Source organism: Meriones unguiculatus, chromosome 9, assembly GCF_030254825.1.
Source record: "Meriones unguiculatus strain TT.TT164.6M chromosome 9, Bangor_MerUng_6.1, whole genome shotgun sequence".
Taxonomy (NCBI): domain Eukaryota; kingdom Metazoa; phylum Chordata; class Mammalia; order Rodentia; family Muridae; genus Meriones; species Meriones unguiculatus.
This window is the reverse complement of record NC_083357.1, coordinates 32,125,984-32,151,544: the sequence shown is the minus strand read 5'-3', so window position 1 is coordinate 32,151,544 and position 25,561 is coordinate 32,125,984. Positions and strand designations below refer to the sequence as shown.

Below are 25,561 nucleotides of genomic sequence, written 5' to 3'. Positions count from 1 at the left end.
AAGACCTGGTTTTAGGTGAACTAAGCAGCTTGAGCTCAGGCAGTGGCTGGATGGCAGTTTCTCTCTCTCATTCCCTGTGAATGTGCTTTCCACTTGCTGGATTAGTGGAACCTGCACAAGTTTGTCCTCCTGCTGTCTTACCCCCTCACACCAACACATTGCTTGCTTCCAAGGAAGGGTCTGACCAAAGCTCTGGGGGACAGTGACTGTTGCTAATGAAAATATGGAGGGCCACTGTATATTTTCTACATAGACATATAGAAATATAAATTATACTACATGATAAATCACAAATAAATACAATATAAGCACTTTAAAATGCAATAAGATATTTTTAACTTGTAGAATCTAGTATGTTATCAAAAGTATTCTAACTACTTCGACATTTCAACTTTTAATATTATTCATGATCACTTCTACCAGTCTCAGGAAATCAAAAGAAATTGTAAGAATTTCACCCTCAGTTTAGGGGTCTGGCATCTTTTAGTCTTTCCTAGGTATGGAGGGTGAGAAAACAGAAAACATTAGCCCAGGATCACCTTTGCTGTTCAGCTGTAGCGACATTATTAATCAATCACAGTGCTCTACACAGATAAGTCAAGAGATTTAGTGTTATGCTTCTGAAATATATAAGCCCTTCAGCTATCAAAGGCCTTGGAGCTAGGACAGGATTACTTAACTATTTTAGGCTTAGTAAACTACTAGAACTTTTAGTTGAATGGTTACTGCTTTTGTTTGTTTTTACACGGGACAAGGGGGAATAAAAGAAAAATAATCACTAATCAAATACACAATTCTTTCAACAAGTAATGGGTAAATTTTTGGTGGGTGAGATAGATATCACAGCAAACCTTGGAACTATAGGCACAGGGTCAAAGCGTAAACCTCAAACACTGTGGAACTACCACTAAAGAGCCAAGTTCAAACACTGACTGGTGGGCAGCACTGATCCAAGCACATGGAAGTATAATCAGATCCACAGATGTTAAAACACTGCTCTTCTTGCACCCGAGAATCCTCTGAAGGCTGTCCAACACACCATAGGAAAAGAATGACTTACTACAATACACTGTACTTTTTAGTTAAGAGGACATCAACTGTGATAAATCATAGACATTCCCATACTCATACATGGTTCTCCACCACCGCTATTCATAAAACACAATATTCTGTTTCACATAGACCTCATGTTCTCACTAGTATTGAGGGTAATATTCCTATTCTATCTAATTATAACCATCACACATCAAAGACAGGCCCCAAAACAGGAAGTCGGGATTTTTTTCAAGTTAGAGAAGTTTTTTTAACTTGAAAAAAAAAAATGCCTAAGAAACTTTTTGACAAATGCAAATAGTTACACATTGATGTCATTCAAATTGAAAATCTATAAAAATATTATGAGGACTATACTTATTTTATTTAGAAATAAAGAATTGTAAGATGTTAAAAGTGTTATAATTCATAACATGTCCAATTCCCTTTTGCATATTGATTTACAAAGTATTAACACACACACACATACACACACACACAATATGTGTTAGAGTTTTATGAATTTGGACCAGGCATGGTGGTTCATACTTAAGACAGAAGAATTGTTCAAATCTAGAATGGTCAACATGGTGAGTAGTGGGCCAACCAGGGCTACATAGTGAGACTGTCCCAAAAAAGACAAAAAAGAAGAATTCTACAAATTTCACAAGTTAAAATTTTATGTACCATTTACTACAAGTTAGCTTATTTAAGATGAGTAAAAGAACCTAAGTACATATTCAACTTGAGAACGAAGAAGGGTTCCCAGTTCCTTACAGGCATATTTCAAACCACGTTTCACAGACTAACTCTTTTGTGCTTTTCTGAAGAAGTGCTTGAACACTTTCCAAGAAAGTCCCAGGTCAGGGTCAATCAGTCCCTTGACTCAGGTACTGTAAGTTAGAGTGGGGGGAGGGGGCTCTGTCCCTTGAAAGACACATCATGGCTGGCATAGCCTCTGTCTTGAGATTGACAGCACTTCCTGGGAACTGTATCTCAGATTGGCATTAGCACCCTTCTCAGCCAAGTGCCTGGGCCTCAGCCCCTGGACACCCTCCTTCCACGTGTGATGGAACCTGGCTCTCCATGCTCCAGGCTTGCCCTGCCTGGGACAGTGCTCTGCCACAGACTCCCAAAGGAACAAGTTGGAAAGGCTATCTGAATGCCTTACACTTTCTAAAACTTTAACAAATTTACGTTATCCCATCGTTATATTCCCATTCATAATCTGGCATGATAAATGAACAGTGAAGAAATGAAAATGACAAAAGTCTCAAACTTCTTGCACATTTGTGACATTTTGTATCTCAAAGTATTAAAACTGTAGCAGCACTTAGGGACACCCTGACCCTCCTGCAAACTGGAGACTTCTCTAGGGTTCAAAGTCACCATGAGCCTTTACCAGTCAGCCTGCAGTTGTTACTCAGTTGATGAGCTTCACTGTAAAATCATCTTTGGTGTTTGGGGATATTCTCTGACAGAGAATTGTTTTCCTAAAATTGAGGAAGAAGTTAAAATGCTTATTATTACTGCTTTGTAATGGAAACATTTTTCATACTTTTATTTCCTATTTAGACATCTCACTAAAGAACGCAAACTGGAGAATGCAATTATCTCAGGTAGACTATGAAGCCAGTGTGTTTAGAGATACACGGGGTCTTATGATCTTTGTAGCATTAATCTGAGACACACATACTGAAGAGTATCCATGTGCACGTGTTCATATGTATGTCTTACCTATGTGTATGTGTATATGTATGTGTATACATATATATGTATGTGTGTATATGTTCACAGTTTTAATGGAACAAATATTTAAAGCAACTAATACTCTGATATTTCCTATTCTAGTTTTATTCTATTTCATTTTAAATTTATTTCTATTTTGACTCACAATGTAGACTCACCGCCCACTCATGAGTTGCCAGGGAGCAGTCCATACTCAACAGAGTTCTCTTCTATCCCCCTCAAGGACAACACTCACTTCTGTGTTCTTTAATTAATTAAGATTAGCTTTAATTAATTAAGATTAAATTGCCATGCACATATGGAGCCACTGAGGATTTTATACATTCCGCCTCGGCAGGTTTGGATCTTAAGCCCCAGGCTGCATTTCTGAGCGCCTCAGAGTAGTGCAGGTGTGGTTACTGTGAGAACAGCATCCGAGGACTGACTATGATGCACAGAAGCAGGCCAAACAACAAACCAACACCATACAGAGAATGCTGCCAAAGTAAGACCAAAAGCTCAGGGTGCTTAATGCATTCCCTGGAGCTACAAGACACAGCAACAAAAAGACCCAAGTCCTTCCGTGGGGCATCTGCAGTCACCTGCACGTCATAATTCTCTCTTCCATGATTTTCACTCCATTTCCTTCATCCATAACCTACACTGCAAAGCCACCTGCTTCTGAGGGCTCCAAAGTCACTCCTTACATTTTCCTTACATTGTGGATGTGGTGGACAAGGCAAAGCAAAGCAAGTCTCAAAAAGCCAGCAGAGCAGGGGGTGAGACACTCAATTTGTTCCAATTAGGGACCTTGTTAACCTTGAAACACTCCTGTCAAGGAATAGCACATTCTGACTTTGTATGCATGTGGCAGGTGGCGGTCCTTTGAAACATGACTTCAGAATTCTGCTCTACATGGCTAGAGTTCCCAATGGAGGAAATGCTGAGCAAGAACTGTAGATCTTCCTGGGATGATATTGGGTGTCTGAAGTTTCAGCTTCCAGAACTTGGGGTATGTCCAAGCTGATTAAACAAAAACATAGTTTTGAGTGGGTTGCATGGATGTTTTGTGGGTGTGTCTGGAGGGATGAGGATTGTGCTGCCCACCATGATACCCAAATGTGCAGCTGGCACAGATGTGACGTTAGGCAAAGGCTTGACTGCAAAATGCCAGTGAATGAACATAACTGCAGTGCTGGCTCGACATCCTCACATAGAATCAGTTTGCTGATTTGCCCTGTCAGTGTTTGCTCTGTGAAATGGAGCCTTTGTAAAGGAGGCAGATACAGAAAGCCACATTCTTCAAATTGCCTCAGTTCACAGTGCAGATAGGGAGAAAGGAGAATTGAAGAAGAGACAGAGAATGCATGGGTCGTGGTACAGACTCACTTGGAGGCAACTGGGCATATTGGGCAAGGGTTGCATCAAAATCAACTGTGGGATGTAGTGTCCCAGTTTCCCAGACTCTGTGTTGTCTCCTCCTACCTGCGAGAACCAGGGTCTGAACAAACCATGGACTTGAACCTGGTGAGAAGACTGGGGAAGGGGAGGCTTTAAATTAGGGTTTAAGGCAGTGGTTTAGGCCCTGGGAGACACTTGACCATGTCTTAGCACACTTTGTGTCAACACTAATGGTACCCACTGATGAGAGGGCAAGGGTATGGCTAAAGCATCCCACCATGCACAGGGCTGTCCACATACCAAACAATTCTCTGCTTCATAATGTCAGCACAGAGATTATCACAGAAGTGAGAGAGAGAGAAAAAAATGCATTCCCCAGTCCTGTGTTCTCTCCTACAGTAGAAGAGACATGGCAGGGCTGAGGAAGGCTAGGCTTGCCTCTGCTTCAATGGATCCATTTTTAATACTGGGGAAATAGCTGCTGGTGGGATCAGCTGAGAGCCAAGCCAAAGCCCAGAGGAGGCCAGCAAACCTTGGGGAGGGGGTCTGGGCTGCTCTGCAAGGTAAGAAGCCAATGAGGAATGGCTAAAAAGTGGTCACTACTGCTGTGTCCTAGCCACCTTGTCTCCTGACTGCTGTCCTTTGCCCAGAGGTGAAGTTTGCTCTGGTCTGCTGAAGCGGCAGTCCCAATATGTCAGAGACTAACCTTAACTGCCTCTGGAGTTGATATCCGAGTCCTCCTTTGTCTGTCAGCTGGGGCGCCAGTGTAGGCACAAAGACACTGGTTGCCATCCCTCGGAAACTGCTGTCTCTCCCCTGTCCCTGGCTCACAGGCCCTGCTGTCCTACTAGTGTACTTTGTACTTGAAGCCACTCCCCAGGCAAGTCTTAGAGGACTGGGCCAGGAGCAGTGTGGGGCAGGCAGTACTGCAGTCAGAGGGTGTGAGGCACCCACAGAACCCCCTTAGAAGGCCTGAGTGAGGAGCAAGAACACGGCCTTGCAGCTGCCCCACTGCTTCCAGACTTTCAGAAACACAACTTCAGGCGCATTCCATTCCCTCCCATAGAGATAATAAGCAAAACCACATCTTTTGCTGGAGAAAAGCAAGGATCATAGGAGGCAGAAGCAATGGCATAATCCCCTCATTGCTGCAGCCCCTCTGGTCACATCGCTACAAGGCTACAAGAGTTCTAATAAGTAACAGGACATGGCTCAGAGAAGGGGCAGGTCTGACTATAGACGGGGTGAGGCCAGGGTGAGGATCAATGGCTTTTGTAACACCACAAATCCCAGAGGCCTCAGTGAATGAGCAGCGGGCATTAAAACCCTAGAACAGAAAATAAATAAATAAATAAATAATCCTGCTATTTTAAACACTGGGAAGCAGTGAAAAACATGAATTGTAAGATCCCCAGGGTGATGCCTAATTATCCATCTTCCTTGTAGTGGGAATTCTGAACCACTAAACACCTTAAGGGGGAAAGGACACAATAAAAGCTAGGAACTGGCAAAACTGCTGCAACCACTGTAGCCAAAATGTTCCATGTTCCTTATGGGGTCTGTCTGTCTCTGTCTCTCTCGTGTTTGTGTGTGTGTGTGTGTGTGTGTGTTTGCTGTCTCTGTCTCATGTGTGTGTGTACGTATGTATGTATGTATTATGTGTCAAGGTTGTCTAAAACTGTCTCAGAATGTTAGCCCAGCAGGAGCCTGTTACCTCAAGTCCTTGCAAGTCATAAGCTGAGACCACGGCTACCTAGCTTGGGCCTTGTCCACAGAGGCCACCATTAGAGCCTCTGCTCATAGCTCAGCAGAGTACAAAGTCTGTTACATATCGCCTTTATGGAGAATTCCTGTTTGAGACTCTGAGCTCTTTCCAACCCTATGAGGAGAGTGGCATTCTATCTCAGGTCTGTTGGGATTGAATCTTTTCTTTTTTTTTTTCTTTTTCTAAGAGAAAAGAACAGCCAAGCTTGTCTGCAGGCCAGCCTATTCCCTTATTCATAATGCGGGCCAGCAGGCCTTGTAAGCGTATATGCTGGGTCATCTGAGGACGCTGGAGTGTTCATTTTAAAATTAGATTCATCCTAATTATATGAAAACAGCCCACGTGTGGTTGGCCAAAATACCAGCAAAACATTACTCAGCACCTGGCTGCTGGGTGTGCCTTCACCAGGACAGGGCTAGACTGGTTTAACAGTGGGGCCTGCCCTCTTACAACTTCAAATCGAATGAAGAAACACCTCGTTGGCAAACAGGAGCTCTAGACACTGAGCATCAAAGGAATAAACAAAATTAAGTGACCTAAACAGGCAGTGTTCCTGGGGACACTCAGAAGTGATGTGTGCTTACAGGACACAAACAGAAAGAATTTCAGCTTGATTCTGTACATACTCTTTCTTCTTTATTTTCAAGTTGAGGACCAAAGCTAGGGCCTCCACTGTGTTAGGCGAGCTGCACAAGTGCTCAGACCTTGCATGTGTGTGTGTGTGCGTGTGTGTGTGTGGTGTGGTGTGGTGTGGTGTGTGTGTGTGTGTGTGTGTGTGTGTGTGTACACTGAACTCATTTCTCTTTTATTTCTGCTTAGCTTTTCTCTTCTGGTGGTGGAAACTGAACTCAAGTCTCTAAGGAACATGTTAGCCATATATTTAACCTATTGGTGAGAGACACCACTAGCCTTATCACACCTTCTCTTACAAGGGATTTTAACATCTGTGGCTTTTGATCTTCCTGGAGTTTCTGGGCTCCTCTCCCTATCACACTCAGGATGCAGGGGAAGCCTCTACTGAACTCATCCACCACAGAGCATCACACTGACATTCTCCTTTGCGGGGATTATTTTGAGGCCTTTGTTTTCATAACCTTTTAAGGAGTTCTGGAATTTGCAAATTATAACAATATCATGCCATTGTACTCTATTATTGTTATGGAAGCTCAAAGACAGTAAGTGGCCAGAAGTGTCATGGCTGGGAGGTGGCAAGGATAGGCATTCCACTGGCTGTCTTGGGACTGGTGTGGATGTCCACTCTCCCTACATGCATCCAGGGCCTGATCTCTCCAGTGTCAAGCTCACAACAGATCTGAGACAAAGGATCTTCCATCCCTCCACTATATACAACGCCAGTAAGAGAAGTGGTTCCCACCCTCCCACCCCGTTCTATGACAGGATATCAATGGAGCCTGCCTGTGGGGTTCCCAAAGGACAGCAAGAGATGCACTTCTGCACATTGAAATACCAAGAGTCAGCTGCATCTGTAGCTGACACTACCTGGATCCACGGCTTCCCGCTGGGAAAGGCCACTTTCAGACCATCAGTAACAGTTTGCAGAGAAAGACTCCTAGACACGATCGCTGAACCAACCCAAGAAAATGCAGCACATCCCATCACCACTTCTTACACAGCTCCAGCATGGTTCTGTCCCTCATGGATTAGTTGCCACGTCTGTTCCCTTTTTTTTCTCTCTCTTGCTGACAACTGAACCCAAAGTCTTGTATCTGTTAGGCGGGCCCTACACCCTTGAGCAATACCCTCAATCCTCCTCACTTCTTCCTTAGAATAAAATATTTTAATAAGAAGTAATAAGGTTTTTATAAAGGTAAAATATAGAGAGTTATAACTGAAGGGAGTTCTTTTTCTTTGTCCTTGCCTTGTGTTTATCATTCACACCTCTCACAGTTCCTTCGTGGAGCTATTTTTAAAGACCTGGATGAATATCTGACAAAGGATGTTATTATTGGGACAAAAATAAATAAATATATTTTTATAACTAAAAAAGAGATGACTGATTTTAGTAAGAAATACCATAATAGTAGGAAAATTAACATTTTATAAATCAAACTTATGTAATACACCATTTTAACAGCCTTAAAGCCTTACTTCAGGTAACTAATTCAACAGCTGTCAACATACCAAGAATCAGCTCTAGCTTTCTGCTTCCTGACATTTCTTCTAACATACTTATGCCATTTAAAAGATACTGAAAATTAAAATACATTACTAACATTTCCATACTGTGCACATGTCAAAGTTTACAGTATACTGAATAAAATAAAATACTGATTGAAATTAAATTCCCTGGTTGCCTTTATCAATTAGTGTGATTATTAGACAAAAAAATTATATGTGACTCATCTCACACCTCTTTCAGACAACTGCAGTGATTGCTACCAGAGCTTGCAAGCCATCACAGTTTTCCCTCTTGGCCAGGAGAATACCCTGTACCTGAAGTTTGCCTGGCCAGCAGCCTCCCTAGCTGTCCATCGCATGCACCAGAATCCTTACAGGCTTCTGAATGCTTTGCACCATCCCCACACCCCATGCTATTTTCTGTTCTTTCTGCGCAGAACCCTCTCCACTTCTAGCTACACATTCCCACTGTACACTGTGCTGATTGCATCGCAGGACTTATCGATACTGTAAGTGCCTATCCAGTGTCAGTGCTATGTTACTATGAATACCTAATACGTGACAGAACCTGGATAAAGGCCAAGGCTTACACTATGTACTAAATCTTTACATATTACAGAGGCAGAAGCTAATATTCCATGAAGCCAAGTTAAGCCGGGCCGCAAATCCCCACTCTCCCATCCCCAGCCCTTGCTCCTCCGCAGCTCTGTGCCAGTGGTCCAAACCTCCCCATACTTCCACCACCCAGTCCTGGCTCCTCATCTCTCTGCCAGTGGTCCTATTTCAGCCACGTTACTGCCCACTGTAAAAACTCTGGAAACATTTCTAGCAGTTACAACTGGTACCACTTGCACTAGTGTATAGAAGGCAATCATGTTGACATACCTACAGTGTACAGGACAGTCTCCCAACAAAGATTTATCTGGCCCCAATTAGTGATGTCACCTGCTATAGAGACACACTGCACTATACTGTCACCTCCTGTACACTGTCCCAGTAGGCTTTACACACTTCCTTAGCAAAGATTTTTAAATGCTTGTTATGGTGTTTTAACACCTACTCTCACTCCTAGTACCTAGCAGATGCTCAGTTCATTTGGGATGGATGGATGGATGGACTCCAGGGGGAAAGTATATTTTAAAGCTCTGTTTTTAGGAAACTTCAATTGTGATAAATCTGAGCATGCATCCCTTTCTTCTTCCCTCTTTTCTGCCCTTCCTCTTTCTTCCTCCCTCTTCCTTTCTGTCAGCTTGATATTTTTTTTTGGGGGGGGGATTGGGCAAATACAGGCAAGGTTGATCTCAAACTTATGATTCTCTTGCTACAGCATCCCAAATGCTGGAATTACATGCATGCATGACAGTGTGCCCATATGACAACATATTCTTAAATAATAGCAAATATTACACGTAGAATGCATGTCTAATCACACCTTCACCTTATAATTATGAATCTACAGAGTATACAACAAAATTAGCAACCTAAATGAATGGGATTTCATAGCCTACAAAGCCTCAGGGGTACAGGTGTTTGTCGAATTCCATAAAAGGACTAAGCTACAGAATAAAAAATCTCAAAGGCCATACTTTATTTTTTTAAGCAGCATTCTGTGTTAAGTTTCTTTGATCATTTTTTTAAGGAAAAAAATCAGACAAGAATCAGCCTTCTACTTTTCCCTGATATGGCTCCATGTCAGTCATAAGAGCATTAGTGAGGATCTGCAGATTCTCGAAGATATCAGAAATTGTGGAAAGGTTTAGATCCGACTGTAAAGGTAAATGGAAGTAGAATAGAGATGGGCCATTCTCTGGCTTGTGCAAATTACTACTTTGAACATTAGAAAACAAGTCACTAGAGGATGTACATTCCTATCATTATATTTTTTTAAGTAACAGGACTTTAAAATCATTGTAAAATACTATGGTGATATCAATCAGTACTGCAGACAAACTGCTGGGTTTTTTTTTCCATTAAAAACAAACATGTCCCATTCATGAGAAAATGCAGCAAGACTAAAATGAATGAGCTTGATTATTAAAAATGCAATACCAAGAGCTCAGCTTCACATTCTCTCATGAGGAACAGTGGCCATCTGTTACCTCATACATGTGCATGCATGTAATGCACAATCACTAAAAGAAGATTGGTGATGGCATAGGCCTAGCTACCTACTCTCCTCACCCTTGGACATCCTTACAACATACCAGTATAAAAATAGAGTCTGAGACTTTATATTAAGTTGCTATGCTCAGGGTTTCCAAGACACGATTGACAAAGACTCAAACAAGCCAATAGTAAAAGACAGGCTCCTCCAACACATCCAAACATCAGAGAAATGACTGAAAGAGATTGCAAGATCTATGCCTGTGACATCAGCATGGGTAGCATGTCATACCCTGACATAGGCAGCGCCTCTGCCTCTGCATATAAGAACATGACACATGCTTGCCACAGAGACAGGTTATGTATGCTTGGACATACAAGTTGGTGAGACATTGATGCGCACAGTAGAGAAACACGAGAAAAAGATAAACGAGTCTGGAATAACATGGTTGTAAGCATCACATTCTTTGCAGAGCCCAGCCATGTTGCTGAGCCCTGAGAAAACATATAGACGATAGAGGGCAGTCCCGAGCACATAGACACAACATATGTCAAAGGACCAGATTGCTCCACGGGTTCCCAAATGTCTGTACTAAACTATGGTTAGCCGCTCAGCGGCCATCATCACAGAGACGTATGCTGCAGACTTCCAATTGCCTACCTGCACTCCACCCTTGCCTTCTGCTGACTTATTCATGGCTCCGATAGTTCCTTAAATTCTGCACCACAGAAGAGAGCAATAGTTCCCTTAAGCCCTCTCTGGGCTCTAGGAACTTTACTAAGTAACTGAGTTTACTTTAGTCTGATCTTCCCTAAATGTTGGGCATGCCTCACCATCAGGTGGCAATATTCTATTAGGAATATACAAACACACATGCACATGTGAGCAACTGTTGTTAAAAAGGACCCAGATAAATAAAAACTAGAAGAAAATATTTAGGGATGAAGAAGGTTAAATGGAACTCAGATATGTACACTAGAAACATCTTCCAACCACACACTGGACCATGAATTTGCCCTTTGGTTTTTGGTTTTTGAAAAACATATCCATAAATATCACTTTTTTGGTAATCATTGCCTAGCAGCAATTCTAGGTTATATTTTCTGGCTAGAGCCTCAACTATGGTTACTCTGTGTTTTAAGACTAGATACACATGTTGTGCAGACTTAATGTGTCATGAACATCTTTGGCTACTGGACACATATTCTGGGGTGTGCCTTGTGAGCATGTGTGGCTGTGGTGATGAAAAGGCCACAGGATGTTTGCCTAGACATGGTTTGACAGCCCTTTTTGGTTCAGATCCAGGCCCTCTGACTTTCAATTTAGAAACAGTAGCAGAGGTCATCACAGATATTGGCTTATCACTGACCAAGAACTGCCAGCACACAGTGTCTCCAGGGGCCCCTGGGTTAGGGGCACTAGACTCCCAAGAACATGAGCACTGGTCCAGTCATTACTCTGACTGTCAGCTGGCTAGTTCTCTAAGAGAAGGGCATGGAAGCACGTGATTGTGACTCTGTTTTGGATGTGGTATCTGCTCAAGTTCCAAAATACACTAGAAAGTTCTAGAACTTAATGTGGAAAGTGAGAGTACTCTGTCATAAACTCACTGGCCTGAGGACACGCAAGCCCTTAGCTTCAGTGGGTGTATCCTGGAGGGGTTCACACCACACCACAAGCAGCTCTTAGAGATAAAGTGACTTCATCTACCCCTACCTGCAGCCAACAGGTATTTGAATAAACTCCAACAGGCATGTCTATTTCCTCAGTGGAGGAATCACTGGGCTTAATGTATGCACCTGTCATTGGCTACAGCCTGAACTTCAAATCATGTAACAGAACCAGGTAAATGGTAGATATACAAATTACTGCAGACCGAGAAATCAAATGAAGACATGAAAATGGCTTCAAACAAACAAGAGGCTAACTTGCCCGGCATTGCTTATCCAGCTTTGACACAAGCTCAAGTCCTAACCACAGAAACATTCACACGCTCTGGCTCCTGATGTAATCCAGATATTCATTTTTGGCCATGTTGAATGATGGCACTCAAACTGACACGGCAGGAAAGGAGAAGCACTGTGCTGCCCCAACCGATCTGCTTCCAACAACAGTACCCACGTGCCAAAGTGCCTGGTGTCAGGGATGGGCAAACCCACACACAGGCTCTCCTCACAATGGGGAGGTAGGACAGAAAAGGAACCTGTCAACCCTGAAAGACAGAGCTACAAAGATCAGAGCAAGAAGCACGAGGGGTCCCTGCTCAGGAAGTCTAGGGCTCTAGGGTCACTGTCACATACCCAGCTGCCCTGTCCTCTCTAGTTGCTTCAGACAAAAGCCAACACACTGGACATTGGCGACAGTCATCTCAGTGAACATGCTGTCCTTTTATTCTGCTCATTTTCTGAGCTCTCCTCCAGTACTGAGGCTTATGCTAGCACCCGGACCACTGGGCCACTGAAGATGAGCCCCACAGAGAAATGTACATTAGGATTCTTTTCCTCATTATCCCCTCTGCAATTTTCTCCTCTTGAGAATTTGTCAAAGGCACAACCACATACAGAGATCTGTTTCATTCCCTGTGACTTTGTCAGGCCCTATGGTAAACAGCCTGGAAATGGCATCTGATCCATTCTCCTGAATACCAATTCTAGAGAGACCTCCCCACCCCCATTTCTTTCTTTTAAACTGATTGCTCCAAAACTTGGCATTAAATTAAATATGCTACAGCAGTAAGCCCTTTGGATTTTGGTGTAATTATCTTCCTAATTCCCCAGAACACTGATCTTCTCTTCTTCCCCCAACGATTAACACTACTAATATTATTTTGTAGGGTTTTCTAATTAAAGAGTTATTTTAATTATATATATTTACACAATACATATATGTGTGTGAGGGTGTGTGTATCCAAGTATAGGTGCCCAATGAGTCCAGAAGAGGCCTTCAGATCCTCTGGAGATAGAGTTACAGGCAGTTATGAGTTGCCGAGCATGGGTGCTGGCAACTAAACTCAGGTCCTCTCTGAGAACAGCAAGCACTCTCTTAACTGCTGAGCCACCTTTTCAGCCCTGTTTTGAAGCAAGTTTTTATTATGTACAAACAAAGAGCATGCTTTTACTATGTATTATTACTCAGACACATTTCTAAAACTTGTTTCTCTATAAAAAATTATCATGATTATCAATGGCAATTTCCTTGTGTTCTGAACTGGCAAAAATTGCCACGAATTTGAACACCATTTAAGCACCAAACTCTGGTCACTCAAAAATTCAGAGAGCTGATTATTCCTCACAATCTCTTGGATCAGAATTTGTCTATAAAAATGAAAGGGGTGCCACAGGCAAAGGCTGGTTGGCTAACAGCACACAGTAATGAGAGAGTTATTTCAAAATCTATCACCAAGGTATTTTCTATGTTGTGTTAAACCCAGAAAACCTGATTTCCCCTTCCCCAGACACCATTTTTGTAGCCTAAACACTGCCACTGTCAGCATTTGGTCACCTCAGAGGCCTTGCCAAGACCTGAAAGTGTGAGAGGTCCTCTCATTCAACTGTGATGTCCAGGGTCTGGGGTTCCACTCTCAGCCCTGACAATACCTCTGAAATGAGTAAGATTCTTCTGAAACTCTGATAACTAAAAGTCAGTATATTCAGGAATCAAGGGGAATGTGCAAGGCAAAAGCACTCCTGAGGATTTCTGCACAACATGGCAAAGGCGTGCAGGAGGAACTCGGAGAATTATCTACATAGAAAGGCAGAGCAGCTATTGCCTTATGCAGTGAGAGACAGATGCAAGGATTGAGTCATGCATGCATGTGTGTGTGTGTGTGTGTGTGTGTGTGTGTGTGTTTATGTCTGTGTCTCTGTGTGTGTCTCTCTCTGTATCAGATTTTGGCATATCCAATATGGCAATGGTTGAAGAGCTCAGTCAGGTATTTGGGGGAAGAGAATGTTTGGGCACAATCTTCAATTTGTCCAATTAAAATTTGCCCAGTGCCTACTGCACTAGGTATTTTCCAGATGCTGAGAGAACAAGGGTGAATGAAGCAGCCAACACTACTGTCCTCTAGACTCCACCTTGTCATCTAGAATTTTCAGAATTCAGTTTCAAACAGAAAATTGACACATATCAGATCAAAAGAACAGTTCTGATCATAGCCAGTGCTGAGGGGGGAAAAACAGAACAAAAAGCAGAGGGATCTTTGAGCGAGAATGAAGGACTAACTTTCTTCAAGCGGTCAAGAAAAGGCTGCCTAAGAAGGTGATATGTAACTCACACTAGAGCAAGAGGCCAAAGAAACCAATCACCTCTACTCTGATGTCCATGAATTTAGTTGAGCTGATTACAGAGGAAACCCAGACACTCACTGGTGGCTGGGCCCCAAGCATCTTTCCAGCATTTACATAGGTAGGGAAGGAGAGGGCCCTGCTTTCTCTTCCTGGGAGAGCTTAACCAGTCTACCTCTCCCAGAGGTGCTGGATCACAGGGGAGCTGCAGCTCATCTCTTGTTACACAGAGCTGGCCACAAAGAAGCTGGAAGGGGAGAGATGGAGTATCTAGTCCTCTTTTTGTGCCAGTTACTTTATATAGCAATACCCCAATGTCAATGAGATTATGCTTTTGCATTGTAATGAAACAAGAATTGTTTCATTAAAAAAACTGGAACAATTCTGAAGCTATATTCAGTAGAATTTGCTTTTACTCACAAAGCAGATTTTCCATTTCCAGTATATAATAAACCTCCGGAATTCATTTAAAAATAGGATCCTAATAGTATCTATTAATATGGGCAAGCAATAAATTGCTCTTCACCAATCTCTTCACATAAAAATGGCCCAAGCAAAGCACCTTTTACTGAAATTCTGCTAGGGTCAATTAAAGAACAACCAATAAGCATGAAAACACTCTAAAGACTCTGTTCAAAATACTTCCCACTCAAACACCTTTCTCATTAATGGTTCCCAATGCACGACTTCTTTCAGAATGAGAATAACAAGCAGAAGTGAATTAGGGAGATCAGTCATCCAGAATATTCACAATGAATCATGGAAGATTTCTTTTTTCTTTTTTTAACCAAAAAGAAATTTTTATTCCTTCCCAATACAGTGCGGCAATATTTCATTACAATATCCATAAACACGCTAAACCAGAGCCAAATCATATAAAGAAACCGCCCAACGGGTCTATGGTACTTAATACATTCATCCTTAACAAAACTGCTGTGTTCTCCTATTCATGCATTGTACAAGAAATGCTTGGTTCTGGTTTCAAACAGATCTTTAAAACCGATCACTAGTACCTCGGACCAACCCCACTGGCAGAAGGGGAGTTCATTCAATGTTATTTTCTGATTCGACGTAGCCTTTGATTTCTCCATGGGCTTGGAAAAGGCAGGATGGGAGCTTGAACTTGGCTGCCCAGGTACTCCTTACTTTATGTGATTCACTTTAAATTTTTTCCCATTTGGGGCAAATCATTCAGTTAGCCTTTAATTAAAACAAAAACAAAAATAGTTCACATACACACACCCAGCTCCCTCCCTCTTAAAAAGAAACCAGAAGGCTTTAAGAATTAGCTCCATAATAATCCCACTGTGGTCACGGGAAATCTTCCTCCAAAATGACAACTGACTCTAGCAATAGAAACTCTCCAAAGACGTCTTCCCCGATCGTGGGGTGCACAGCGGACACCACCGGGATCAGCACCAACCGTCGCGACCCCAAAAGATGCTGCGTCAAGAGAGCGAAGCAGAAGAACGACTCTGGAGTGAGCCCGCGGAGGCGGTGAGGGGCACAATCTCCAGGCTCCCGTCCGCGCACGCTAACCTTCGGGAGCTTTCTCCTTTCCAAACCCTAGAGTTACGGGGCAGGAGCAAAGAGGAAGGGGACAGAGACCCACAGTCCCTTTAAACCGCCCACCTCCGCGCCTGTCAGCCTCCTCGAAACCTTCGTGCCCTACAACTTCCTCCTCACGGAAACTTCCACTGGGTTCAGCGCCCAAGATGCCAAACTCCATTTCACAAGGAGCCTGCCCCTGGCTGGGTTCGGGCTTCAGCTCCCTGCTCCCGGGGTGCCCGAGCCCTAGAGGAACCGGACGCAGAGGCCCGCGGCGGGGACCGCGCGCGCCTCGGGCCACTCGCGCTCGGCCCGCAGGACCCGTAGCCCCCCGCCCACCCCGCGCCCCCGCCGCGCCACGTTACCGAAGCGCTGGAGCCTGGCGGTGGCGCCCCGAGGCGGCGTGCGGGCGAGCTGCGGCCGAGCAGCCGGTGGCCTCCGCCGCGGTGTTCGCATTAGCCATGCAAAGTTAATCCCGCCGCGTCACGCCGGCCGCCCGCCCGCCCGAGGCTGCGCCGTGCTCGGCCGAGCCGCAGTCTCCTCCCCGCTCCGCCCCCTCCGCCGCGGGGTCCCGTGCCACGCCGGGAACCGGGCGGGCTCGACTCCCCTGACCTGTCAACCGTCCTCTGGCGCCTGGAGGCGCGGCGCGGCTCCCCGGACGCTGGCGACCTCCCCGCGGCGACCTGCGCGGGCGGCGCGGTGCAGGGCTCGAGTCCCCGCCTCCCCGAGACCCGGCGCGCAGCCTTCCTCGGGACTGGGGCTCCGGCTGCACGCCCGCGAGCGAACCGCTGGCCGCTCTTCCCCTCCGCTCCTCCAGCCCGTCCGATTCGCGCAGCGGGCTCGGGCCGTCCCGGCTCCGCCAAAGGCGCAGCGACGAAATGGCCTCCCGGCGGTGCCCCCCGTCACGGCCGAGCAGCCGGCGGCTCGGGTGCCCTGCGCGGTCCCCTGCGCACCTGCCGCCTAGGTGCGGGCGGCCCCCGCCACGACCCCGCCGTCCCGGCGCCTCGTGCGCCGCCCTCCCTGGGGTCACATAGCTGCGGGTCCGCTGGCCGCGCGTCCACCCTCCGAACTGCAGGCGCGCGGAGGCTCGAGTTGGGCTGTCATTCACGTAGTTGAAGAGGCACAAGTGTGACGGGAGTGAGGGGTGGGAGGAATGGATGACAAGAGATAGAGGGGACCTCCGGGAGCACTGTGGGTCTGCCCGACCGGCGCGGCCGGTGTCACCAGCTCCTCCTTCCTCCTCTAAACCACCTGTGGCGCGTGCTGTTCCACGGGGCACCCGCATCCTCCCGGGGCTCTGCCCCCTGCAGTCCCCACACCGCTGGACAATACCTTGCTTGCCCTAAACAAGCCGTGCCCACCCCACCTCCGCCTCCGCACAACGCATTAAGCATGTGCTGGGTTGGTGCCACAAATAGGGTTTAAAGGGACACCTCATTAGTTTGTGTCTGTCCTGGAAATATACAAATAAAACCGGAAGAAAAAATAATCTCTACCCTGGAAGGGTTCTATCCTTGCAAGCACACAGCTCTGAAAGGTCCATACCTCAAGTCCTGAAGCGTAAGCACTCAGGTTGGGAGAAAACACAGCGGGCGGCTGGTTTCTGCTCCAGATGACCAAGGCTGTCTCCCAGCTGCTCCTGGGAGGTAGGTTTTATTGGAAAAATGCCGACTACTCAGAGGACACGCAGCCAGTGGGAAGTTACAGTTGTGACAAAACTACTTTGAGGACAGAATACAATTAATGTTCTTAGGAAGGGTGTTAAAATACCTTAAAGGTCCTTCATCAGCATGCTCATGTATCACAGTGCAGTATACTGAGCCTAGATATCCCAACGGAGGGAATAATGTCTAGATTATTTTAAAGAGTTTTCTAGATTTCCCACGGGTGATAAGGGTGCCCCGCCACCCCGCAACAGCGTCTCTTGGGCAGGAAAGGAGAAGGAGAGAGGCTGACACCCTTGGCCACAACACCAACGACTGTGGCAAATCCCAAGCTTTCCCTGCCTTAGCAGAGAAGGCATTCAGCAGGACTGAGGAGAGAAAGCTGCAGATAGCAGCTTGGGGCAAGAACGTTGACTTTCCCAGTGGCCTGCGTAGACTCGGTGGCCCTTCCAATTCTTCGCAAGAAATCTGTGTTTTATTCCTCGCCCTGTCTGAAGCCTCAGGAAGAACTTGCCGGCTCCAGAGTGAAGGTTGTTTTTGCAGGCGAGTTCCTGGGCTTTGCTCCAAAGCTGCCCTGGGATGTTTTGGTTGGTTTGAAGGAAAGCTGCAGCTTCTCTGCCCCAGTTCCACCCAGACAGCCCCCTGGTGGCCGCGAGGAAAAGCCAGGCGCAGGTAAACCAGGCAGAAAACAGTTGGGCTCAGGTGTTCTAGGGGGCCAAGACGTGGGAAAAACTCTGTAATGAGGGTAATGGAGGCGAGTTTAAAACGCTACGAGGAGCCTGGAGTCCCCAGGACGTCTACTACTTCCACGTATAACTCGGAGCTATTTTTTTCTTAAATCTTTCTGAAGAAAGACACATACTTAAAACGAACCATAACAACAACAGCAAAAACAGAAAGAGGTTCCTTTTCTTTGTTTGGATGGCTTTGCCTTTGTGATTTCATTTTGCCTGGAAATTTCTGAAATAAGAGTCAATGAAAGTATTAAACAAGTCACGTGACACAACTATTCTATAGACAGGCTGCTACAATGTTATATAACAGGGACACTCCAAAATATCTGGTAGGATTCCATTTGAACAGGTATTGAGACAGCCGGGCGTCAGAGTCTGTTACAGAAGGGAACACGTCATGGGAGGGAGAATATAAACCTGGGAGCACAGGGTCCGAGTCCCATCTTGGTTGACTTGTTTCTATTTTCAGAACCCATGATCACAGTTCAACCTCCTGAGCCAACCTCCCGACCAATCTATGAATTTCATGTCGATGACTCTAGCCAAAGAAGCTATCCAGCTGTTTGCTTCCTGTAGAACTACTCCGCAAGAAGGAATGTGAAACACGGAGCCCAACAGGAGTGGGCTTGCGTCACGGCGCACTGTGCGTAGTCTGAATGCATCTTTATTTAACATGGTGAAATGTGGTTCCTTGTGAATGGCTATTGTGTTCTTGTCGGTTCTTAAAATATTTTCTCTTAATTCTTGCATTTGTGAACACTGCCTCAATTTTTATTTTGATGTGAATGTCTTATTTGCCTAACCTGTGAATCAGAATCCAGTTGGAGAAATAAAGCTGAAGTTAGAATGGAGCAGAGATAAAAGATGGTGATTATGGCAAGGAATTGCCATGGGGAATTAGAGGTGTGGAGTGAGGCCTTCTCAGAGAATTCACTCAGAGGGAGTTCTTGAAGGTTCATGAAGTTGTGGACAGATTTACTGAGGGGGAGGAACATTAAATCATTTCATTAACCCAACAGCCATCTCTGGAGGCTGCCCCTCATGACCTAGCCTTGCAGTCTAAATCTTTATGTTCACTATATGAAGGCACCAGGCATCCTGGCCTATCACAAGTGGCTAAAATTGTAAAGTTTCCCCCAGAACTTCATGACAGGCCATTTAGGGAAGATGGCAGTTTCAAAACAGATGCATGGCAGTCCTGTGAGAAAGACAGAGCCATCTTTTAGCACACCAGGGTTGCCATTCCAGAGTCCATCCACAGCTGTCTGGATCTGTAAATAGCCAAACTCCATATGTTAAATGGTGTAGTGTTTGCGTGTAACCAACACTTACCCTCTTTGACCTGTAACTCACCTCTAGATTAAATGCTATGCAAATAGGTATTATACTGTATTAAAGGATTAACATCAAGGAAAGAAGGTCTGTGTATGCTCAGTGCACACGCAGGTTTTCTGAATACCTGCAGCCAGTGGTTGATTGACTTTGAAGATCTAGAAATAAAATAAATAAATAAATAAAGGGAAGGCTGACTATAAACTGCCAGGTGAAATAAAGGCAAAGAAGCCAGAAGAGCCCAGAAGAGGAGGGGTCCAGTAAGACTGGCTTCCGAAGCTGAATGGAACTGTTGCTGGAAGTCAGGCCGATGAGAAGGCAGAGCTGTGTGTATTATTTGCTAGTCCCACTACAAAATCAAGTCAGGAAAATTTGTCAGGGTGGAGCAAAACAAAAGCTATGTCTTTGCCTTTGCATTCTGTCTTTGGAATTGTCATGCCGTTCTTATGTGTTTATTTAGTATTTTAAGTAAAGAAAAACAAAGGTTCTAAATTATTATCACAGACTTTACAATTCATCTATTTTTCAATGTCAGTTTGCAATGCATTTCAAAGAGGTTTTAACTCGTATGCAATATTGCACAGTCCATCTTTTGCAGCTCATATATGTGTATATGTTTTGTCATAGAGGAACAGTGGGAATGTAGAACAAAGTACTTTCTATTTCACTTATCGATACGTGCTCATTTTGCATGTCCACACTGGACCTTTGCCATACTGCTGTGTGAGAGTGACCTAGATGGCCCTTTTCTTCCGTGTCTTCATTTTCAGGCCATCAGTGAATTTTGGGAAGTAACCCCAATGAGAAAGTGCATGAAGGCATCTTTAGTTGCTGTTAATGAGGTTCAAAGCCTGCCTCTTGGGTTGACTGTGTCCTACTTCCTCAGTTCTCAGTGGAACATGCTTACCTCATACATAGCTGGATGTTGCTCAAGTCCACACATTGTGAGTCTCAGAATTCTGTGTTCATGGGACACCAATATTTTGCATTTAAAGGAGCAGTGAAAATTGTGGACCACATTCTCTGTTTCTTATGTGCATGCATAAGGCTCCTTATCCCATCAGATGTCCCTCATAAAACACAAGTTCAGGATGAAGTCATTTAGTGACAGCAGAGCAGTCACTAAGTATTAGCTCCAGAGCTCTGGGTTCCGCTACCAGTGGTTCTTACCCTTCCTAATGCTGCAGTAACAGCTCCTCGTGTTGTGGTGACCCCAACCATATACTTATCTACCCCTCCTCCTATGGTCTCAATAACAAACAGAATCATGATTCTACCAACACTCACTCTGGGGAACTAATGACTTTATTGGGCTTCCTTACAAAGCATAGGTGAGGAGCTTCACAAAGGTGTGGGTGCTTCTGCAGAAAGCAGCACCTGTGGAGTCTGTGCAGCAGGGTTGAGAGATTTCCCATAGCCACACAGAGGGAGCCCCTGCCTTATCTTCCCTGGCCTATGTACAGTAGCCCTTCCCCAAAGAGGCAGTTAAAGCAGAGTTGCCTACAACAGTAGAGAGCACCTGGATGCCTGTATATCAGGTGATGGTCTTGGGACTCTCCCCACACGTCTGGGAAGCCAAGTACACAGTCAACAAGCTCATCTAGGTTAAGCTGTTACAAGGGAGCACAGGGGAGCTACCATTTATGGCGGGTGTTTGAGCTGGAGGGTAGTCATGTAGAACAGACCCTTTGTATTTGTTTGTGTTGTTTGGTGGCAGAAGCCAGGAGCATGTTGTAGGTGCAGAAGATACTGCGTGCTGCTGTGTAGAGCGTGGAGGATGGAGCGTAGTTAGTAGTTTGTATTTATTATATGTGTATTCCAGGTCCTAAGTGCCTCATGGGTCTTTTTAAGGGTCCCAGAAATGCAGCAAAGCAGTATCACACAGTCCACTTTCCAGATGGGGACGCAAGACTCATGTGCTCAGTCTCAGACCAAGGCCCTGGCACAGAATGTATGCTGAGCCAGCCCTTCTGTTTGTACACAAAGGAGGGAGTCATGGGCAAGAATGGGGGGCAGAAAGTGGGAATCCTAAAACATGTCCCTAGCTCCTAGACATGTGACAATTAGAAGAGTAACCAACACAAGACATAGAAACATACATGTTACTAGTTAGAGAATCACCCACTCACATTCTCACCCTTTGTCTCCCAGCTGGACCTAGAAAATGTAACTAGTAAGCTGTAGCTGGAAGGAACCAGGTCCTTCACTCGCCATGATGGGGAGAGACAGACTTCCCCAGCTGAACAATTCTAGTGATTGAACGATCATCTTCTTTTGTGTAAAGTTACCAAAACATGAAAGTATATTGATTGTTTTTGTGCTATGTAGTGTTACCTTAATATGCTCGCCACCAGGCCAACCTCCACTGGAGTGTGAATCACCTCTTCTCAAACAGAGAAAGTAAACAGACTTGGGTATGTCAAGTCAGATTAGAGAAAGCAAAAGGTTAGCTCCAAAAACATTCCATGAGTTTATTGATCTGAAATGGACACATGGTAAAAGAGATGAATCCTAGTATTCAATTCACTGGGCGTTTTTATTTCTATGCCATTGTGGAACCAACAGCCAGAACAACATAGAAAATAGTCTCAGAAAAAGGAGAAATCTCTCCATTCTCTGCCAATCACGGCCCTGCATAGGGGTGACCACTGTGGGCTTCTGTGCCCACTGGTTAGTTTCTTCAGACCTTCTTCATTATTTAAACAAAATCAAAAGATATGTTCTTCTTACATCTACTTTCTTTCATTTAATGTAACATTCTTAGATAAATCCACTTAATATGTGGGTTTTTAAAGTCTACATTAAAATTTTGTTCCATGTTCCACCATATAACAAGATCACAATTTCTATATTCAGTTTCTAGTTGATAAATTCTTGATGTTTTCCAGCTTGGGGCTATTACAAATAAATAAGCTGTTTATGTTCTTAAATAATTATATGGATGTGTGCACTCATATTCTCTTTGGCACATACTTAGGAGTAGAATTGCTAGCCATATGTCAAATCTGAGTTATTCTATTAACAAAGTATAAATAGTATACAATAATTGTATATAATAATATGTATCACTTAATATACAAGACTTGCATAAATGATTGGTGATTATATATAACAATTGTATTAATGATACTTCTTGAGGGTTCGGAATAATTATGAGCAACTAGAGGATGCTCAAATAACACCTGCTGATTTCATTTCATTCTTCCAGTTATCATAAATAAAATATTCAAAAAAAAGATGAAGTCTATTTGGAATAGTATCTAGCATTACAAACATGCCCAGTCAAAATTCAAAACTACTGTTGCCTTAGGTGGCCATTAATTACAGGGTCTGTTTGCAGCTGCAGTGAGCCAACAACATACTAATGGCCTGTGTGAAAATGAAGGTGATAAGAGTGTGCCATTACCCTACTGTTGTGGAATGGTTAGCAGATTAGCAACACGAGGGTAGCCACTGATCAGCTGCCATACTCCAGAAAACACAGAGAGAGAGAGAGAGAGACAGACAAACAGACAGATAGACACAGACACACAGAAACAGAGAGACAGACACACAGACACACACAGAGACACAGACACGAAGACATAGACACAGACACACAGAAACAGAGACACACACAGACAGAGGGAGAGAGAGACACACACACAGAGGCAGACAAACACATACAGACATAAACACACAGAAGCAGAGACAGACAGACAGATACACACAGACACACAGACACACACACACACGCAATATGATGGCCCACACCCATATTCACACAAGCAATCCCAATTAAACTTAGTGGGTCACAAAACAAAACAAAAGATAGGAGAACTTACTGGAATGAAGAGGGTGGCTCAGAGGCAGTAGGACAGGAATGAGAGAAGGAAATGGGGGAGAATGTATTGAATTAACAAAGAATAAAAAAAAATTAAAAGATTCTGATGAACTAAAGTACATCAATGAAAGAGTGAGTGACACGGTAAGGTAAGAATTCCAAAATGTTTTTAAAGTAAACCTTCATTTTTAGCTATTTAGAAGATAGTTTGGAGGAGCTAAATATTTTGTAGTATGGTAATATGTTCTCTTGGCAGCTATCATTGGGGCATCATCTTCCAATGTGTCCTGAGTTAGATTTCCCAAGACCAAGTTGTAAATAAATAAATGAATAAATAAAATTTTAAGTTTGCCTCTAACTTCTGACTCTGGCTTCTGTTTCCCTGTGTGATTTCTCCCTTTCCAATTTACTGCATCATGATACCATCCAAAATCATGTGATAAACCCAAGGGGGCCCACCAGAGACCAGATCAAAAGAGCACACCTCTAAAATTCTGCACTAAACAAGCACCAATTTTGTAAAAGTTACTTAGCCTCGTGTATTTTGCTACAACAATGGGAATTGGACTAACACAAAATTCCAAAATAGAAAATAATAGTTCTTTCTTTTACTTTTATTTTTGTTTTTATTAATTACACTTTATTCACTTTGTATCCCCCCATAATCCCCTCCCTCCTCCCCTCCCAATCCCATCCTCCTACCCCCTTCTTCACCCATGCCCCTCCCCAAGTGCACTGATAGGGGAGGTCCTCCTCTCCTTCCTTCTGATCTTAGTCTATCAGATCACATCAGGAGTGGCTGCATTGTTGTCTTCTGTGGTCTGGTAAGGCTGCTCCCCACTCAGGGGGAGGTTATCAAAGAGCAGGCCAATCAGATTATGTCAGAGGCAGTCCTTCTTCCCATTACTATGTAACCCACTTAGACACTAAACTGCCATGGGCTACATCTGTGCAGGGGTTCTAGGTTATCTCCATGCATTGTACTTGGTTGGAGTATGAGTCTCTGGGAAGACCCCTGTGTTCAAATTTCTGGTTCTGTTGCTCTCCTTGTGGAGTTCCTCTCCACTCCAGATTTTACTATTTCCCACTTCTTACATAAGATTCCATGCACACTGCCCAACAGTTGGCCATAAGTCTCAGCGTCTGCTTTGATAGTCTGCAGGGCAGAGCCTTTCAGAGGCCCTCGTGGCAGGTTTCTAGCTTGGTTCCTGTTTTCTCCTTCTGATGCCCTTACTCTTTGCCTTTCGGGAGGGGGATTGAACATTTTAGTCAGGGTCCTCTCTCTTGATTAGTATCTTTAGATGTACAGATTTTAGTAGGTTTATCCTATATTACATGTCTATATGAGTGAGTATATACAGTGTGTTTCTTTCTGCTTCTGGAACAGCTCACTCAGGATGATCCTTTCCAAGTACCACCATTTACTTGCAAATTTCATGATTTCCTTATTTTTCATTGCTGAGTAATATTCCATTGTGTAGATGTAACACAATTTCTATATCCATTCTTCAGTTGAGGGGCATCTGGGCTGTTTCCAGCTTCTGGCTATTACAAATAAAGCTGCTACAAGCATGGTTGAGCAAATGTCCTTATTATGTACTTGAGCTCTTTTGGATATATGCCTAGGAGTGGTATGGCTGGATCTTGAGGAAGCGCTATTTCTAGTTGTCTAAGAAAGCGCTAGATTGATTTCCAGGGTGGTTGTACAAGTTTACATTCCCACCAGCAGTGGAGGAGGGTTCTCCTTTCTCCACAGCCTCGCCAGCATGTGTTGTCACTTGAGTTTTTGATCTTGGCCATTCTGATGGGTGTAAGGTGAAATCTTAGGGTTGTTTTGATTTGCATTTCCCTGATGGCTAATGATGTTGAGCATTTCTTTAAGTGTTTCTCTGCCACTCTATATTCCTCTACAGAGAATTCTCTGTTTAGCTCTGTTCCCCATTTTTTAAGTGGATTACTTGGTTTGTTGCTTTTCAGCTTCTTTGCTTCTTTATATATACTGGAT

At 44.2% G+C, this 25,561-nt stretch overlaps 1 protein-coding gene across 14 annotated transcripts in view; it reads right to left on the bottom strand.

Annotated features, from left to right (window-relative positions):
* Thrb (thyroid hormone receptor beta) overlaps nt 1–17,610 on the bottom strand; it is a 352,652-nt gene extending 335,042 nt beyond the window's left edge. For 3 of the 14 annotated variants that reach the window (XM_060391007.1, XM_060391016.1, XM_060391008.1), the window contains exon 1: nt 16,616–16,746. The gene's annotated coding sequence lies outside the window, so the exon portion shown is untranslated. Of the gene's footprint in view, nt 1–16,087; nt 16,105–16,368; nt 16,503–16,615; nt 16,747–16,956; nt 17,066–17,548 lie in introns of those variants that run through there. The other 11 variants (XM_060391006.1, XM_060391015.1, XM_060391005.1 and 8 more) reach the window with 7 other exon arrangements.
* Nucleotides 17,611–25,561: the final 7,951 nt, after the last annotated feature.